The sequence below is a fragment of the Lygodium microphyllum genome, chromosome 19 (genome assembly GCF_053477565.2).
Source record: "Lygodium microphyllum isolate KBCC chromosome 19, Lygodium_microphyllum_v1.1.10, whole genome shotgun sequence".
Lineage (NCBI taxonomy): Eukaryota > Viridiplantae > Streptophyta > Polypodiopsida > Schizaeales > Lygodiaceae > Lygodium > Lygodium microphyllum.
In genome coordinates, this window is record NC_141153.1 from 142,153,977 (window position 1) to 142,167,711 (window position 13,735).

Genomic DNA, 13,735 nt, shown 5'->3' on the forward strand with positions numbered 1-13,735 from the left:
AATATTTGAAGGTTTACTAGAAAGATAACCCAAAACTAAGCTCCTTACACTCTACAACCAAACCTGAGCTGAAACCATAGATCCAATTACAAGGTAGCTTCTCAAAGAATATTGTTGACATCAAGATTAAATGCATCCTTGTTGTTGAGGATCCTATAAACAAGAACCAAATCTATGGGCTTAATAGTGATACGTCGGGTAGGAATGGCTAAAAATTGACAATCACTTTTTAGATCAATCGAGTAGCTTTTAGGCTAGTTCTTGGAGAGTAAGCAAGGCTTGACCATCACCACACATTTCTTGCCTGGTTCCTTGAAAAGAACTTGTGATGATGCCTTGATTACAGATCTTGCAGTATTTTTCACAACAATCAACCTCGAGAATGGTGCCTTAGGAATAATCAAGTTGGCACTCTTCTAGAATTTCCTTATCTCATGTAGTGCACTTGTGCTTGGTCTCCATCTTTTCTCCTTATGTGTTGGAGGATGTGTATTAATAGCTACAGTAGTAGTGGGAGGTGGAGAAATTGGAGCATGTGAACCACCATTTCTAGACAATGGTGAACCATCATTATTGACCACATTAGGGCAGCAGTAGTGCCACCTTTATTAGCTATAGTAAGGCCACCATTGTCGGCCCACTAGGGGACCTTTGTCACTCATAGTATGCTCACTAGATTTGGTAGAGTGTTGAGCTCTTGCTCTTGCAAGTGCCTTCTTGATAGGAAGGTTGGAACATGCCATGGTTGTGATGATGCAGGATAGAAAGGTTGAGGGTAGGGTGAAGAGTAATGGGAAAAAAATGAAAGGAGAGACTTGGCTTAAATATGAAACTTTTAAACTTAATGTGGTATAAATGAACTTTAAAACTATTATTTCATTTCATTTCTCTACCTTTCTCTATCTCTTGCCACCCCCCTCATGCCCCTCTCTCCCTAGGCCAATGAATGTTCCAAGGTTTGGAATTCTCATATCTCCGTCTTAAGATTTTGAAGTAGGCTTTTTATAATTAAAAAACATAGTTAAAAATCGACTTTGAAAAAAATAGTGAAAAACCTTTGAAATTTTAAACAAAATTTGTAAGACATCTCATGTTAAAGATAGGAGTATTGATGTGTCATATCCTTAGTACGTGTTCTCTCTCATGGACTCTAAATGTATCAAAGCTGTTATCTTTATCTAGGTCTCCATTTCTTTCCATCTCACTGTTGGGTTGCCAACCATCTCGGGGGGGTCACTCATGAGTATATGTACATATAACGTGAGTTCAAAATAAGGGGCTTTTAAAATACAATTTTTATACATTTTTTACATACAAAAGGTTGTCATATAAAGAGGTTACTTACAGATTGAATAGAAAAGGGTTGTTTTTTATTCAAGAAAATTCATAGATTAGGATATTTATAAATAGGCCATGAACGCACGTTATATAGAGAATATATATATAGTGAACCCCCCTAGCCAACCATTATATGTGGCATTGTCTATGTGTGTTGTTTTCATATCTTGCTTTTCTCACTTCATATATTTCCCTACTTATAGATTTTGCTTGAGAGGTTTTGAACTTCTTTTCTTTTTCCTCGTATTGTATCTCTAATATTATATACCACCATTGGAATAGTTGCCTCATAGAATTGGAATCATTGATGCCACCTCCATGATCAGTTGCCTTTTGAAAAGTGCAGCAAGCTTACTAGTGAGATTGTTCCATGCCTCAAGTTTACCATAGTGTCAAACTTCCTTGATCTGCAAAGTATGGACCATGTGCTTCAAGTATATGCTACACAAGAAGAGAGATTAGAAATACAAACTAATTCAAAATGATGATATTTTTTGTAGTGATGACAATACTGACCATGTAGTGTGTTATGTTGTTTGTAGTCCATCCCTCCAGCATGGACTTATGAAATTTAGCATTTGTCTCTTTAAATGTATTGGCATCACCATCCCTAAACCTAAACTTTCATAAGAGAGCTACTAATCTATCTAGGTGTATCCACACTTGTGCATTCACAATCCTCATTTGTCTCCCATTGCTCCACTCCAAAACTGCAAGGGGTGCAACTTTTGCTTCATACTTCTCTGGTTGTTTTACAAGTATATTGCCTTCCTCATCTTGAGGTGGACATATAAACTTCCTAGCCTTGGGTCTACCAAAGAATGGTTTACAAGGGATATTTCCACTCTTTCCTGATTTTTTCTTGTCCTTTTTTATTTCTACTTGGACCCCATGCAATCCAACTTCATAGAGGACTCTTTCTATCTTCATGCATGTAGCATCAACTTCTGATGTGGGCTACATCTTGTATGGAAAGCATATATATTCATATATTAGCTTCTTAATTATTCTAACCTAACAATGCAATGTGCAAAAGTGAATCCTTGTTAATGGTATTTCCAAAATAGGACAACATTTTAGATCCATTGGAGGTAGCATTCCATTTCTCATGACTTTGTAAGCACGTGTTGGAGCACCTTATTGTCTTGCCTTGACAAGCCATTCTTTCTTTCCATATTTCCCTTTCTTCCTAGTTTGCATGCAATATATGCACATAAATTTTGCATTCACCGCATTTGATAAACCAAACATACACTTCAATGTTTTTAAATCACGTGCAAGATGCCATTTAGTTATCTTGATAGTCCCTAAACCCCTCGACATGTAAAATTACTCCATTATTTTGTTGTTGAATAGCATTGGATATATTAGTGAGGTTAGAAAAAACTTTAAGTACTTCATGGTCCTCCTTTGGTACTTCAAATGTTGCAAGCCATCATATTTCATTCTCTAATCACACATTGAAGTATAATGGATGGTTTTCATCATTCATAAGTGTTATACTCACATGTTCAAGTTTTTGCCCCTTAATAATCTCACTCTCATCAAGTTTGAGGAAAAACTTAAGCTTGCCTCTACATTCTTCCATAGACATATTGTAGAACTTGACCATAACAATCTGAACCCTACATATATCCAATACAAAGTTATTGGATGCATTCAATACAAAGGCAACTTCTTTGGAACCATACTTCAATATGTGTGTGTGTTCCAGATGCGTAGGCTCACAAATTATTCTAAAACTTTATCATTTAGTTGTTTCCAAGCCTTTTTCACATGAAATGGTTTTGGTACAGACATTACTCGCTTAGTTTTGAAGACTTTCTTAAAACGTGTATCCAAATGAGCATACTGTATGACTCATAACTCATTCTCACCTTGTCACATGATCCTTGAGAGTCTATAGCAATAAATAAGTTTCTCACGTCCTTAAGATGTTCACTTGCAACATCATCTACAATGTCCCTGAATTTACGATTTTCCAATGCATTTTGGACTATATCCTTGTTTAGGAATTTGGTAATAGTATCGTTCTCTACATGAGGGAACATATTTCGTACTGTAGTAGATTGAACCGTCTATGATATTGTCCACTTCCTTTGGTTAATTGGTGAATTGGTTTAACTAATCGGATGCACCAATGTGCTTCTTTGGTTTTTAAAGTGGGCCCAATCTCCAAAATTTTTGTGAGCTTCCTCTTTATTTTTTGATTCTCCTTCTCCAAGTCCATAAGTTTAGACTGTAACTCCATATTCTATAGGTGTGTAGTATGTATAGCATCTTCAGTGATAGACATTGCTTGTTGTAGGTTCTGGTTCTTCCTATCCTTCTCTGCCAATAATCTATCCTTTTCCATCAAAGATTACATATTCCTTGGAAATCTTGTTTGCATATTTTTCAAGGCTTGATGAACCCCTTCTAGTCCTTGTGTGACAAGTCTGCATGTGTATCCATAAAATCCTTCATTGCCTTCACAAAAAAACTTTACAAATGATGTAAGCCCTTCAAATTGTGGTGGCCTTTGAGTGAGTGGATCACATAGATAAATACACCCATCAACCCAAATTGTAACGTGTCCCCTGGTATCATTCAGGACACGTCTTAGCAGTCCATCGGAAAGGATGTCTAGAAAACTCCGGCCAGCACTCCCGAGGAATGTTACGGGTTTTGTGATCTAGGTCTTTCCGTGTCTGCCATGTAGCGGAAGTATCCTGGCCGTTTCCCACTTAGGATCGACCGGAATTAGGGTTTTCTTGTTTGGTCATTAGCTAACAACAACTAGCGTCAGACCCGAGCAAACTACTTTACGCAGAAACGCCAGGTCCGAAGCGGATTCACGCTGCACTTGGTTCAAGGAGAATGGGAAACGAGAGGGATGCAAAGCTCAACCTCTTTGCCATAAGGCATAGTCCCATTCCGTTCCCCTAAAACAGCGTAAATCGGGTAAGACGTAACTTTAGGTCATCGTTCTCGTTATTCGTTTTGATGATGATGATCATTCCGCTGTTCTTCGAGATTTTTGAGAAAAGTTCCCGGCTAACCGGGACCACCCAACCATAGGAAGGACCCATGGCCCATCCTCCGCACTTTCCTCGGTTTGTTTTAGTTATGTAATTATCTAACACATTAATTTGACATATAACAATCAGCTTCTTTAATTAACCTTGTTAAGCACTGGTTCCTTCACGTAATCTTATCACGTGACATAGAAAAACAACATCAAGCAAGTTCTTTTAACATTTCATCATTTTATCTTTGAAATACAAGGAGTTCCGCCCGTAGGCTTGTCCATAATCTGCCCGAAGGCTATCCAGTAATCTGCCAGGGATCACTAATCCAAGCTTCCCCCCGGTGACTAGTATGCGGGCCTCGAGATCCAATCTCGAGTCACGTTAGCCTCTTGTGCAGGACCCGGAAGGCGAGGGAATTACGGCCAGAGCCCCCCCTGGCACCTAAGCGTCCTCCTGCTCCAAGTAGAGCTCAACGAAGAGACCTCTCGCAGTGGGTTCGGTCCACGTTCCCGGCGCAGTCAACAACCCCCTTGGTTAGGGTCAGGCAGGCAGTCGGGGGTAACTGAAGCTGCCTCTCCCTTCAGGCCTTCAACCTGAAGCTTTAGATATATTTTCATCCTTTAGTTCCTTGAGCAAACAATGCAAACAATGCTTTTTAAACTATTACAAGCACAATCAATTCCAGTGGTCGTTTATTTGGCCAATTTCTAAGGAGTGAATCCTTCTCTCCGAATGCATCCAGCATTCGATCCGGGATCAATTGCGACTTGGCAAGCTCCCCAAGGGTTTGTTTGTTCACCCTATTGTCCTTGGGTTAGGGCCATACCCTGTTAACCCAACTTAACCAATACCTTAGGTTTTATTAACAGTAAATCCTGGCGACCCTGTCGCTCCATTTTATTGATTGATCATTTGCTTCCAAGCAAATACCTAACTTCCCTTTACTTAGCAATTATTCCCCAAGAAAGGTGATGTAACAGGATGATTACTCATCCTCTTGCAAGTTAAAACATGTGCAAGAACTTGCTAACCTCATTTCAAGAAATGGCAAAACTCTCTTGTGAACAAATCACAAGTCTATGCGACGTTGCAACTTTTTGCACAAGTGTCGCATCTATTCCATTTGATCATTTCATCCATTGAATAGCGTTTTCTGGTCACGGAATTATCTCCAGACGAGAAGCAGGGTTTAGGGTGTCTTCTTACCCAAACCATTCCTAATTACACTAGGCCAACAACGTTCGGTCCTAGGAATTCCAACTCAATCCGAGTTTCGTCATTTGAACGAGTGATCCTTAGGGTAGAAACCTTAGATCGTTTTATGCATGAGCGTCCAATTGTGCCCTACATTCCGTGAATGTGGGTAGGACCTTTGGTTTAAAGGTTCGTCTTGGTAACAGGTGCGTGAAACTAGGTCAAGTCCTTAATGTGCTAAACCCTAGCTAGCACTTGGAGTATATTGTATCGATTTAACCATCCTAAATGAGTCCTTTGCGGTTTAGGTGTTTTGGGTAAACCCATTTACTTGTCTTACGACAAGGACGAGCCATTCCTAAAGATATTGTCTTGATCTAAGAGGGGAAAAACTAGTTGCATTACGTCATAACTCACGTAAGCACGCGATTAATTTCCTCTAGATTCGCAATCCCTATCTACTCTTGTTAAGACCAAGCACTTGCTAAAATTCACATAACTTCCATTGATCCTACTAGGACCTGGATTCACGATTCATGCTACTAAGCTTTTAGGGTTTTATGTTAAAATGAACCGTGCAGCCTTTCCCTAACTACATTTTTGAAAGAAATATTCGTACACTGAATGAATGAAATTCTTACGTGCGATGAGTGTGCAACATGCAATCCTTTCCTAACTACACGTAGTTAAATGAGATTTATGCCAATTGAAGCTAGAGTTAACCTATTTAATGCAGCCTTAGAATTATTTCCATGCTTTGCTATTTCCTACAGGTGATAACGACTTCCTTAATGAATCATTACCAAGAAGATTTATCTAAAAATGTGACATGCCATTAATCTTTCCATGCCTAGTAAAAGGTGTACCTCAAATAATTTCAACCTTGTAATGAGGCAACAGTTGTCCTAGGCTCGTCACTTTTGAATGCACAAAAGGAAACTTACTGGTAAGGTCCTAAAATTGCATAGACACCTTATGTTCTTTTCATTCATTCCATTGAACGTACTAATGACCAATTTTCATATCTTGAGCTAATTCTAGTAAATGTTCAAATAGCCAATTCATTTTTCAATTGCATTTAACTTGACTAGTTGAATTTGAACATGCATGAGTGCTTCCTAATCCATGAAGTTATCGTGACTAATTCAATACTTTTGTGTGGAATCCAAATAGATAAAACCTGGACTTGTGGACTCCGGGAAATATCCACGTAAATACTAGGAGAAGATCCTTCCGCAGGCGCGCCTTGTGACTTTTTAGGGCCATCGTAGGCATGATTTCGGCTTGTGGTTTGCCTTCGCGGTCTACCAATTTTACTCATATTGGTATGCAGCCTTATGATCTTTGCCTTTCTCCATCGTACATAGGAGATCCCTTCGCGAGACTTCAGATGAACGGTGCTTGCGGAAAAAGGGTCTTTATGAGCTTCTTAGGAAGAAACCAAGGTGGTGGCTAGGAATGGGTTTACGGATGGCTTGTGGGCTTTGAAGCCTATTTGCGAAAAGGCTCTTACGATGGGTCTTGCGGGAAGGGAGGTTTATAAGCTTCTTCTTCTTCTCTTCAAAATTTCGAGGCTAGGAAATGGGCTTGTGGGTGATTGGTGGAAGGGGCTTATAGGCTTCTCCTTCTTCTCTTCAAAGCCCGGGCTAGGGGGCTTGTGGGTGTTACAATGGAAAAGGGGTTTAAAAGGAACCCGTGGGGGTAAAATGGGCTATATGGGGAATCCATGCGAAGGGCCTTAAAAATCGGGGCTAATATGGATTTGTGGTGGATCCAATAGGAAGGGGGCTTAGAGAAGCCCCCTTAGAAACTTCTAAGAAGCTTCTGGGGGGTTGTGTGCAGGTCCACGTGGAAAAGGGGAGGGTAATAGTTACGTAGAGGGGGGGAAAGGATGATACCCACGTGGAAGAGGGAAGGAGTGGTGGTGATGTGGAGTGTGGGGAGGTCCTTGAGATGGCAGTGGTAAATCCAATCGGCTCTGCTGGCCGTGGCTAACGAGCCATAGGTGGCGACGTCACAACTGGCGGCTCCCTCCAGCACGGCAGCTCCACGAACTACAGCAACTCCTTCTCCCTCCACGCCGGATTCCGCAGCTCTCCCCTCTCCCACACCTTGGCACGGCGGCTAGTGGCTCCCTCTCCTCCTCATTGTCAAGAATGGCAGCTTCAACTCCCACAATCTAGCGCCATCCTCTCAGCCTATCGCAGCCTCCTCACGGCAGCCTCTTCACGGCAGCCTCCTCACGTCCCTCCTTCACACGACGTAGCACGTCCTCCTTCCTCCCGACAGCAGCCTCTTCACGGGCCCCTCCCTCACGGAAGCCTTCTTTACGGCAGCCTCTTCACGGGCCCCTCCCTCACGGCAGCCTTTCTTCCTTGCTATCCCATACCACTTAAGTAGGTGAGGGGGAGGGGGTTCTCCCTCCCCCATGTGGCATCATGCATGCCTTCATCCCCTTGCGAGCTCCAGCAAAAAGGAGCTTAATAGCTCTTGCTATTCCCTTCTCCTCCAGCACGGAGGAGAGAGGGATAATTTTTTTTAAAAAAATTGCCTTTATTCAATTAATGACCTCCTATTAAGTAGAGGTTCATGTGAAGAATGCGTGCCTAGAAATCGGGAATGTCACATTCTCTCCCTCTTGCAGGAATCGAGATGTCCTCATCTCGAGATAAACTGGAATATTGGTGGTTGAGAGTGCTCTCATCTACGCAAGGGCATCCTCCTCGTGATAATCTTTCCATTAGACGAGGCATTCTCTCAAGGTTATGGATCTCAGTTTTCTCTCCCTAACATCTAGGATCCTATCAAGCCTTAGTTCAAGGACTCCTTGACTAGGCATTACAACTTGTTGGTCATCAAGTAAATGGTTAGGATTAGGTATATACTTCTTCAATAGACTGATATGGAATGCATTATGAACCCTTAGGTTCTCAGGGAGTTGCAGTCTATACGCATTAGGTCTTAAGCACTTGAGGATCTTGTATGGTCCACAATACCTTGGACTTAGCTTCTTGCAATCTCCTAGGGATAGAGAACTCTTCTTTGGGCATACGTGAATGAAGACCATGTTTCCTTCCACAAATATTCTATCTTGATACTTCAAATCCGCATATGCCTTCTGTCTATCCTTTGCAGCTTGGATGTCCCGAGAAAGGGAAATCATGAGCTTTGCACAATATCTTCTGCTTAAGTGACTGGTTTGCTGGTATACATGCCTTCTTCTGTAGTAGACAAGTCCATTATCAATGGAAAATTCCTGATACTTAGCTTGCAATTTCTGATTCTTCTCCTTAGTAGATATTTCCTTTATCATTGTTTGGTAGGCCAAATCATGGCATACTTCCTCTCTAGCTAGTTCAAGTATAGGGTTGTTGGGCATGGATACTTTTGTAGCCAGAGAACTGGTCGTTGATGGATTCTGCAAGATTAGGGAATTTAGGAATGACTTGCGACTGAGTGCATCGGCAACTACATTCTCCTTTCCTGGTCGGTACTTGATTTCAAAATCGTATTCCTCTAATACTTCAATCCACCAACGTTGTCTTATGTTGAGCTCGTTCTGGGTAAAAATCCATTTGAGACTCTTATGATCGGTTACTAGAGTAAACTTGTTACCCAACAGGTAGTGTCTCCAAAGCTTTAGAGCATGGATGACAGCTAGTAATTCCAGATCATGCGTGGCATAATTCTTTCCATGACTCTTCAATTTCCTTGAAGAGTATGTTACTGGATGACCTTCCTGCATGAGCACACATCCTAAAGCAAGCATGCTAGTATTAGTTACTACCTCAAACTCCTTACAGTGGTCTAGAAGTTTTAGGATTGGTGCTGATACCAAACTTTGCTTCAACCTATCAAAGCTAGTTTGTTTGGTAGTTGACCATGCAATGGACGTTTGCTTCTTCAGTAAGCCTGTCAAAGGTGCTGCATTCAAAGCATAGTTTTTAATGAAGACCCTATACCATCTTGTCAATCCAAGAAAGTTGTGTATTTCTTTGACAGTTGTTGGTATTTGGTCGTCCTAGAACATTTCTAACTTAGGCCGGCTCCACTGAGATTCCTTCTGCTGATATGATGAATCCCAGATAACCAATCTGATGTTTGAGGAATGCACATTTCGTCATCTTAGCATACAGCTTGTGTGACCTCCTTGTCTCAAGGAAAATCCGAAGTTGGGGTTCATGATCTCCTTCCTGTTTGGAATAGACTAGAGTGTCATCAAAGAAGATGAGCACGAAGTTATCAAGATATGGTCTAAAAATATCCTGCATTAACCTATTGAAGGTGGCCGGTGCATTCGTAAGCCCTAATGACATAACTAGAACTCAAAGTGTCCATATCTAGTGTTGAAGGTCGTCTTTGGGATATCTTCTTCCTTGATTCTTATCTAATAGTAACCAGACCTAAGATAATCTTGGAGAAGATCTTGGCTCCCTGAAGACTATCAAGAAGCTCATCTATTGTAGGAATATGATATTTGTTCTTGATTGTTCATTGATTCAACCCACTGTAATCAATACATAATCGAAGTGTTCCATCTTTCTTTTTCTGGAACAGTACTGGTGCTTCCCATGGTGAACTGCTAGGACGGATGTAGCCCAGATCTAGTAGTTGCTTGAGTTGTTCCTTCAGCTCAATTGCTTCCGATATAGATATTCTATAGGGTCTCTTCGCAATTGGCGCAGCTCCTATTACTAGCTTGATCTCATGATCTACTTCTCTTTGAAGCGAAAGTTCTGTTAACTCTTCAGGAACTACGTCCGCGTATTCCTTTAGCCAAGTGACCAAATCACTTTACTTCTCTATCAATATTCACAGTCAAGACAATCGTTGATTTTTTTAACAAAAATTTATTCCATTCATATAAGCATAGCCCTTACAATTATTTCTTGGGGCGATGGAACAAGTTAATACATTAATTCGAGGAGAATAAGATGTTGTTGCATTCAGCTACAGGAACTGAGTAGTAGTACTGATTGGGGTCATCGATTTTCAGGAATCGATAGTTCATTGGAAGATTAGGGTATCTTTTCCTTTGATATCCATTCTTCTCATGACGTCCCAAAACCTTGATTCGGTCGACAGGGATTCTTTGAATCACTTCCCCGTACACATACTTATTCTGGTTAACCCTTCGACCCCCGACCTGTAGGGTTGCGTTTGCGTGAGCCTCAACAAAGACGAACAGCTTCACGATCTTCAAATCCTCCATCCACTTGATTCTCTTCAAGTTAATTTGAAGGTACGCAGGTCGATAGGCAGTTATGTAATAAATCCCTGAAACACCCATCCATCTCTGTTCCATGTACACAGGCGATGGATTGTAAATGCGGTCTAGGATGTTCATCATCTCAACCCTTTGTCGATAATTCGTGGAATGCATCACGATCATAAACATGACTCGGAACACTAAGAACCTGTTCCATGCTTCATAATTCTGCAAGACAGCATTGAAAGTAAGGAAATGTTTGGGACAATAACATTTGCTTTACTTCTTCTTATTAAAATTTCCTAAAAACAAGTCCTTTGTTGGTTTGCTCTGATACCAACTGTAACGTGTCCCCTGGTATCATTCAGGACATGTCTTAGCAGTCCATCGGAAAGGATGTCTAGAAAACTCCGGCCGGCACTCCCGAGGAATGTTACGGGTTTTGTGATCTAGGTCTTTCCGCGTCTGCCACGTAGTGGAAGTATCCTGGCCATTTCCCACTTAGGATCGACCGGAATTAGGGTTTTCTTGTTTGGTCATTAGCTAACAGCAACTAGCGTCAGACCCGAGAGAACTACTTTACGCAGAAACGCCAGGTCCAAAGCGGATTCACACTGCACTTGGTTCAAGGAGAATGGGAAACGAGAGGGATGCAAAGCTCAACCTCTCTGCCATAAGGCATAGTCCCATTCTGTTCCCCTAAAACAGCGTAAATCGGGTAAGACGTAACTTTAGGTCATCGTTCTCGTTATTCGTTTTGATGATGATGATCATTCCGCTGTTCTTCGAGATTTTTGAGAAAAGTTCTCGGCTAACCGCGACCACCCAACCGTAGGACGGACCCATGGCCCATCCTCCGCACTTTCCTTGGTTTGTTTTAGTTATGTAATTATCTAACACATTAATTTGACATATAACAATCAGCTTCTTTAATTAACCTTGTTAAGCACTGGTTCCTTCACGTAATCTTATCATGTGACATAGAACAACAACATCAAGCAAGTTCTTTTAACATTTCATCATTTTATCTTTAAAATACAAGGAGTTCCGCCCGTAGGCTTGTCCATAATCTGCCCGAAGGCTATCCAGTAATCCGCTAGGGATCACTAATCCAAGCTTCCGCCCGTAGACTAGTATGCAGGCCTCGAGATCCAATCCCGAGTCACGTTAGCCTCTTGTGCAGGACCCGAAAGGCGAGGGATTTACGGCCAGAGCCCCCCCGGAACCGAAGCGTCCTCCTGCTCCAAGTAGAGCTCAACGGAGAGACCTCTTGCGGCGGGTTCGGTCCACGTTCCCGGCACGGTCAACAACCCCCTTGATTAGGGTCAGGCAGGCAGTCGGGGGTAACTGAAGCTGCCTCTCCCTTCAGGCCTTGAACCTAAAGCTTTAGATATATTTTCATCCTTTAGTTCCTTGAGCAAACAATGCAAACAATGCTTTTTAAACTCTTACAAGCACAATCAATTCCAGTGGTCGTTTATTTGGCCAATTTCTAAGGAGTGAATCCTTCTCTCCGAATGCATCCAGCATTCGATCCGGGATCAATTGCGACTTGGCAAGATCCCCAAGGGTTTGTTTGTTCACCCTATTGTCCTTGGGTTAGGGCCATACCCTATTAACCCAACTTAACCAATACCTTGGGCTTTATTAACAGTAAATCCTGGCGACCCTGTCGCTCCATTTTATTGATTGATCATTTGCTTCCAAGCAAATACCTAGCTTCCCTTTACTTAGCAATTATTCCCCAAGAAAGGTGATGTAACAGGATGATTACTCATCCTCTTGCAAGTTAAAACATGTGCAAGAACTTGCTAACCTCATTTCAAGAAATGGCAAAACTCTCTTGTGAACAAATCACAAGTCTATGCGACGTTGCAACTTTTTCACAAGTGTCGCATCTATTCCATTTGATCATTTCATCCATTGAATGGCGCTTTCTGGTCACGGAATTATCGACGAGAAGCAGGGTTTAGGGTGTCTTCTTACCCAACCCATTCCTAATTACACTAGGCCAACAACGTTCGGTCCTAGGAATTCCAACTCAATCCGAGTTTCGTCATTTGAACGAGTGATCCTTAGGGTAGAAACCTTAGATCGTTTTATGCATGATCGTCCAATTGTGCCCTACATTCCGTGAATGTGGGTAGGACCTTTGGTTTAAAGGTTCATCTTGGTAACAGGTGCGTGAAACTAGGTCAAGTCCTTAATGTGCTAAACCCTAGCTAGCACTTGGAGTATATTGTATCGATTTAACCATCCTAAATGAGTCCTTTGCGGTTTAGGTGTTTTGGGTAAACCCATTTACTTGTCTTACGACAAGGACGAGCCATTCCTAAAGATATTGTCTTGATCTAAGAGGGGAAAAACTAGTTGCATTACGTCATAACTCACATAAGCACGCGATTCATTTCCTCTAGATTCGCAATCCCTATCTACTCTTGTTAAGACCAAGCACTTGCTAAAATTCACATAACTTCCATTGATCCTACTAGGACCTGGATTCACGATTCATGCTACTAAGCTTTTAGGGTTTTATGTTAAAATGAACCGTGCAGCCTTTCCCTAACTACATTTTTGAAAGAAATATTCTTACACTGAATGAATGAAATTCTTACGTGCGATGAGTGTGCAACATGCAATCCTTTCCTAACTACACGTAGTTAAATGAGATTTATGCCAATTGAAGCTAGAGTTAACCTATTTAATGCAGCCTTAGAATTATTTCCATGCTTTGCTATTTCCTACGGGTGATAACGACTTCCTTAATGAATCATTACCAAGAAGATTTATCTAAAAATGTGACATGCCATTAATCTTTCCATGCCTAGTAAAAGGTGTACCTCAATAATTTCAACCTTGTAATGAGGCAACAGTTGTCCTAGACTCGTCACTTTTGAATGCACAAAAGGAAACTTACTGGTAAGGTCCTAAAATTGCATAGACACCTTACGTTCTTTTCATTCATTCCATTGAACGTACTAAT